The sequence below is a fragment of the Taudactylus pleione genome, unplaced genomic scaffold, assembly GCF_031769625.1.
Source record: "Taudactylus pleione unplaced genomic scaffold, aTauple2 ptg000117l, whole genome shotgun sequence".
NCBI classification, from domain to species: Eukaryota; Metazoa; Chordata; class Amphibia; order Anura; family Myobatrachidae; genus Taudactylus; species Taudactylus pleione.
The window spans coordinates 10,185,001-10,191,789 of record NW_028284519.1 but is presented as its reverse complement, the minus strand read 5'-3'; the positions used below and the strand labels follow the sequence as shown (position 1 = coordinate 10,191,789).

The 6,789-nt window shown below is 40.3% G+C and overlaps 1 long non-coding RNA gene across 1 annotated transcript; it reads right to left on the bottom strand.

The window, feature by feature from the left end:
• Nucleotides 1-2,620: 2,620 nt before the first annotated feature.
• On the bottom strand, nt 2,621-3,522 carry LOC148524516 (uncharacterized). Its single transcript, XR_015878365.1, has 3 exons — nt 3,459-3,522; nt 2,844-2,923; nt 2,621-2,746 (listed from the first exon to the last, which is right to left on the bottom strand). It is a non-coding gene; the product is annotated as an uncharacterized LOC148524516 (long non-coding RNA).
• Between the last annotated feature and the right edge of the window lie 3,267 nt (nt 3,523-6,789).

Genomic DNA, 6,789 nt, shown 5'->3' with positions numbered 1-6,789 from the left:
TCAGGTGTGGCCACCATTCCAGAGCATGGGAGCAAGTCCGGGAGTCTGGGATAGCAACAGAGGAACCTAGCACTGCCCTGGACATATATGTACATATTGGTCTCCTTATGTAGTGGATAGTGTATTATTATACAGTATTAATAATTAACCCTATTGATGGTCTATAGCAGTGCACCCCTAACAGTGCATGTTTTCCACATCTCCTATTTGGTGCTCAGGTATATTTATTACTGGCTGACACATTTTAAAAGATTCACAGGTGGTGCTAATCATTTAATTTGTGATACTGAGAAGAACATGCAGCACTAGTAACATAGGGTGTCATTCAGACCTGGTCGTAAGCACCGATGTGCTTGCTAGAAGGTCGATGGGTATCCCTGCGCATGCACAGCGGCTGCACTGCGTGTGCGCAAGCCCCGGAGTGAGAGAGAAACTCTCTCACTCCGGAGCTCGCTACAAAAGGGGCAGCTGTCAATGTTGATCAACAGCTCGCCCCTTTTTGTAGGTGGGCCGGGGGGTGGTTTCCAAAATGGAGGCGTTCCTTAAGGAACACCTACTGTTTTGTGGGCAGCCGCACTGACATCATCAGTGATGTCATTGGGGAGCTTTCTGCTTGCGAGTGCCCAGACCCAACCTTAGGGTCTTGTTGCAAGCCCCGATGGTCACGATGGTGATCACCATCGCGACCATCACCCTGGTCGCTAGCTAAGCTGTGGGTGGTAACCCACAGCTTAGCTTGCGACCAGGAGGGATTGCGATCAGTCCTTGCGACCAGGAACCCGCCCTCATTCAGAGAGAGCGATCGCTTCTTGCGACCGCCTCTGAATGAGGTCCATTGTATTATATTACTATTTATTTTGTGGTCACGATGTGTGCTGGGGAGGGGGGTTTCCAAGCAGATGGAACCCCCCCTGCATTTGCCTATGCTTTTAATGGCTTCTTCCAGGAGCAATGTCACAAAGTTCATCTGAAGCTGGTTCCACGAACATAACAAAGAGAACAGTGTACTCCAATGGCTTGCATAGTCTCTAAAAACTTCAGTCCAATAGAGCACCATTGGAATGTGGTGGTCACCACATGAATGTGCAGCTAACAAATCTGCATAAGTGTAAGGTGCTATCATGTCTACAGAGGGTCTGATTCAGGTTGGTTTGCAAAGCTTTGTTCGCACGCACCCCGCTCGCTGCGAAAATATGCTAATGAATGTAATCGCACGGCAACCGCAGCTCTATACCAAGATGCCCACCACTGTATAAGGCCGCCCACTTTCAATGACATGCATCTGCAAGTGAGCTAAAACATCGGTAACATCGGAACTATCCACACAGTTGTGGTTGACCTAACCCTACCGCACAAACTGCTAAACTTCCTGTCGCCATCTAGACCTATCGCAGGAGCTTAATTAAGCTCGCCCCTGTAACGGCGCTTAAACGTCTGTGTTTCTCTGACCATTCCCCGTCACCACCCTCAATCGGTCACTTCGTGTCAATCATTGTGTGAAGACTCTGCGTGCTCACTGCGATCGCTTTCCGATCGCTGTGGCCAGTTTGTGCACTCACACTGCGTCTTATATACATGCGCAGATTTCAAACATCGTCTGGCTGCGTACGACCGCTGCCTTGCGATCCAACCTGAATCAGGCACAGAATCTGTACTAAATGAGTTCAGTACCTTGTTAAAATAATTTCATGCAAAATTCAGACTCTTTGGTGGTCAAAGGGGTTCCTATCCAGTATTATAATGGTGTACCTAATGGTATATTTTTTACAATACCATCCACTATACTACACATAGGAGTTAAGGGTAAAATTTCTGCAGTCAGTGTATGCCAGTTTTAAATCATGGTGGCACAGAAAATTATTAGCTGTATTCAGCTTCATAGAGAAAGTAATATGGGTTAACCTAAGGTAAACAAAAGACCTTTCCTAATACAGACATACATAAATTGCAGACAAAGTGAGACAGTACTCTCTGTCATGAAGTGCCGTGGCTACACAGTGCTGTAATTCCATTGCCTCTCTCTTCTTTTATTCTACAGCAACCAAATGTAAAGCTTTGTGGTATTTACTTTTTAACATACAACACATGTAACACTGTAGGCAAAGATTCACACACGTCTGTGGAATTCTGAGCAAACGACGATCAGTCACAGAAATGTGTAAAAAGACTGCTGGTAATTGTCACTTCAAAAGTTGTCAGCGAGTTCCTATTATAACGATACTTTTCTCACCACCTCTCCCTAATATCGAAGTGCTTCAGAAGAGTTACACATTTAATGAAGCACACCACCTGGAGGAAAATTTCCTTGATATCAAAATAAGTGTGCATTGAAGGTGTAAACTCTCTGGTAAATATATATTAGCAGATTGTCAAGGTACTTTTATGATACACAGCTCAACTGTATTGCTAAAGATTTCATTGTCACTATATCTTACGTAGTAAACAGCTAATCAGTAGATATAATATATTTATTTTGAACTATATATATATATATATATATTATATATATATAAACTATATATATAAACTATATATATATATATATATATATATATATATATAAGAAATATCTGTGAATTTCTCAGATGAAGGCACTCACTTAAAAATTATTGATTTTATTGAGACATTTTTCTTCAAAAAACTTTTAGACGTTAAAGTCAGACACCATATTTGGTTGTGTCGACGTTTCGGTCCAATTTATGACCTTTTTCAAGACTAGTGTCTTTCAAATCACAAGTTTATAGATCTACAAATGAATAAACAAAAAAACATAATAAGTGAAATGGTGACAATGTCTATCTGGCCCCATCCTACAAGATAATGAGCAAATAATCATTACATACGTCGAAATCATATGTATGTTCAACATACTGTATCAGAATCGCTGCCTGGCACAATGAGGATATGGACGTGTTAACATCACCTATAAAGAACAAATGAAGATATATGCAAATATAAATGTACATGTATATAATCATATATGTGAACACATGCATACATGGCCATGCAAGCACCTGATGTGAATCTGAAAATACATGAACCTATATATTTACCAAACAGGTGTTCATATATTCAAACACACATATATGTGTGCCAAACAAATAAACACCATCTTATATGACAAAGCACCCAGAGTGCATAACTATCTAAAGCAATTCCAAACAATATCAGACAGTATATAAATAGAAAACACATAAGTATACACTTATACCAATATCATCAAACTAGTATATATCATAGAGCAACATCTTATATAAACTGAGGGTACAATGTCAGTCCTAATGATAATATAAACATTTTACAATATACTGTGGCTCATATGCTTGAACCCAGGCTGCTTAAAACCAAAGCATGTAAACTAAAGTGTATATACTAGCAATATATCATTTAAACAGACTCAATATTGAGCACAACAATACTGATATTAGTAACTGAATGGAATGCAGGACACACATTACCTTATCCTTCATAGTGGCAGCATCAACAGCAACCTGCACAGCGCACACATGGAGCTCAGAGCTCCGGAAGCAGCAGAGGTCAGAGTCACTGAACATGCTTATTTAAACAAGTGCAGTATATTGGACTATATATATATATATATATATATATGTATATATATATATGTATATATATATATATATATATATATATATATATATATATATATATATACAAGTTCCAAGGTGTAGGCACTCCTGTTACAAATGAAGTAGTAGCCGTGGTGCACACATAGGGGTAAGTACACAAAGTTATTGGTGTCACTCTTCGGTCTTCAATAAATCACAATGGCAGATGTGTCACAGGTCAACGTTTCGAGTATATCCTGATGACGAGTTTTACATTAAACTCGAAACGTTGACCTGTGATATATAGATATATACATACATACACTTGGTTAAATATATATATATATATATATATAGTGCTATTTTCCAGCAAGAACAAAAGGATGTAATGTCCTGGACCAATATATATATTATAAGCATACAGTCGTGCCCTTATAGTTAAGCTGAATAAAAAAAACTGAATTCTACCATAGGGATTTCCTGGGGGGGTGCATGGTGTTTAAGGGGCTACACCTCAAAAGCTATTGGTGGTACCGAGCTGAAATTTGGCATGGGCAGGTAGATCTGTCACTCGATGCTGCATGCCAAATTTCAGGGCAAAAAAATAAATGAGGACTTGGGAGTAATCTAAAGTTCCAAATGTCAGTTTTTTCTGACACTCTCAATTAGGACCAATTTTCTGCTGTTCTCTATGTGGGACAGGTTACCATGGTAGCCAACGCAAGCCAGGGTGATGTCATCGGCTGGGGATTGCTGGTCACGAGCATGACGTTGCATCTCCCCCCTGGCACAGCCTGCTCCAGCTCAATGGAAATACAACACTACTTAAGGTAAGAATAATGTTTGTATCTGTTTGTTACTCAGAAGTTACCTTGATTGTTTTGCATTGCTAGCCTTGATAAAAGGGTCCATGTAACTCTGTAACATCATCATTTTGTGGCATCCAATAAACTACATTCACAGGATTAATATGTCTTGGAGTGACGCTAATTCTTCTGCTACTTTTCCATTACATATATACAGAAGGCACTCAAGCAGCAAGTGAAGAGTGCCGGTTCATCTGGATCTATTGTGATATTAGGGCTCCACTTGGAACAAGGCACTGTTGAACATATAAACCTACCCTGTAGTTAAGGTCCTTACAACTCAGGGAACTCAGCACTGATAGATAATACAACTCCAAATCCAACTACATTGCAAGAAGACCCTGCTGGCTACAGGGGCATTACACTATCGAAGGGAGTGTCACATAGCTTCACAAATTAAGAAGTTCAAAATATTCTATTTAAAGAACAATGGCTTACTGCAAACAAATTGCAGGATATGGAGGACACATACCATCAATTACTCAAGTTAAAGAAAAGGGAGACTGGCTATTTACTACACTGCATAGCCCTATCCAACTATTATAGAGATCAAGTGATTCCCTGGGGTTTCTGGGTGAAGAATACACCCACTACTAGAAGATTTAATCCTGATTTCTGCAGGAAGTCCATAGAGGTACTGAATAAATGCAGCATGGATTTCCTGCTGATAGTCATAGACGAAGACAGACGCAAACTAAAATTTATGAAAAAGAAAATAGAAGCTTTAGAAGCTGTATCCAAGCCAGTTATGGAACAGGATATCAGTAATTGTCAATTGTTTTTCTAAATTACTATTAGTAGTACTCTTCTTGGTTCCTTTCTGGGATGAAGATCCACCCCCAGCAGTAGCAGCATCAACAGCAATCGGCGTAGCACTCAAGGATCCTTCTGAGGAATCACGGATAGGAGAGGAGTCAGTCATGCTGAAATTGGATGCAGCAGGACTACTTTTGTTCACGATTGAGGATATTGATGATGCAGGTGTTGGTGGTGGAGATTGCAGGCGCTTGGATCTAACAGAGAGAAGGGAGCAGCTAGGTTACGCTGGACAGATTGTTAAGTTTTAGGCAAAGTTTCTGAATTTTGCAAACACTTTGGAATTTGATGAATGCTCTTCAAGTGACGTAATATGGAGGAGGTTCCTAGATGGTTAAGTTCCTTACCTCTACTCACTCTTGCTTGGCAAATGTTACAGATGGCTTGACAACTGTTGTCTGGATTTGGGTGGAAAAAATTCCACACATGAGAATTGGATTTTTTGTCTTTTGCCCCAGCATGACAATGGGCTTTTTCATACCATGGGTAACAACTGTTGTCTGATTTACACAAACAATATCCTGAGCATCAACACTCTCATCATCAACATCCTCATCATCCTCATTAGCGCCAACTACATAAATATCCTCCTCTTCCTCCTTGTGCAATTCCACAGAAGCATTCTTGATTTCTACGTCAGCATGTTGACTTGTGATGCTCATCCCCACATTTGCAGAGGGCACACAAATGGTGGAAGGAAGATCCTCTTCAAGTACATTATTAGAAAGGTCAGGCTCACACATAGCAACTGCAGACACACATGGACTCTCCTCGGGGTTCTGTGACTTTTCAGAGCACACAGTTGGTTCATTTGCTTTAGGATTTTTTTTGACACTTTTACAGGGAGAATGGTTACATTATCATGAGATGCAGAACCACCAGTGATAAATAAAGGCCAAGGCCTTATCCTTTCCTTGCCACTTCGTGTAGTAAATGGCATACTGACAAATTTTTGTTTCTCTGCAGCTAACTTAGCTTTTTTTTTCTTTAACACTGTAAAACATTGCTTGTTTGATTTTAAATGCCCTGACTTAAACCCTTGGGCATCAGCGTTCATAGATGATGTTGACAAACGCATCATCATCATGACTGCTGGCAGCAGCTGCAAGACTGGTATGGTTCCTGTGGTCTGACCGGCAGTGTCACCGAACAATATTGTTTTTTAACACTGGGTAAGAGCACCCCTTAAGGAGGCAGCAGCCGCTTGATGAACAACACAGATAGCACCCCTTGTTTATGGACAACAAAGCAACCCTGCCGAGTGCAGACAGAACACCTGCAGAGTCACAAATATGTGGATGATAAACTGTGGTCTCGCCAGCAGTGTCACCAAACAATAATAATCACAGCTAAGTTTCTAATGCACATATACACAAAAAAGATATATAGATTTTTTTTGTGGATTGAAAATATTAATTTTATTTCACTTTTAATTTTTTAACACTGGGGAAGAGCACCCCTTAATGAGGCAGCAGCCCCTTGATGAACAATACAGACAGCACCCCTTTTTGATGGACAACAAAGCACTTCTGGCGAGTGCA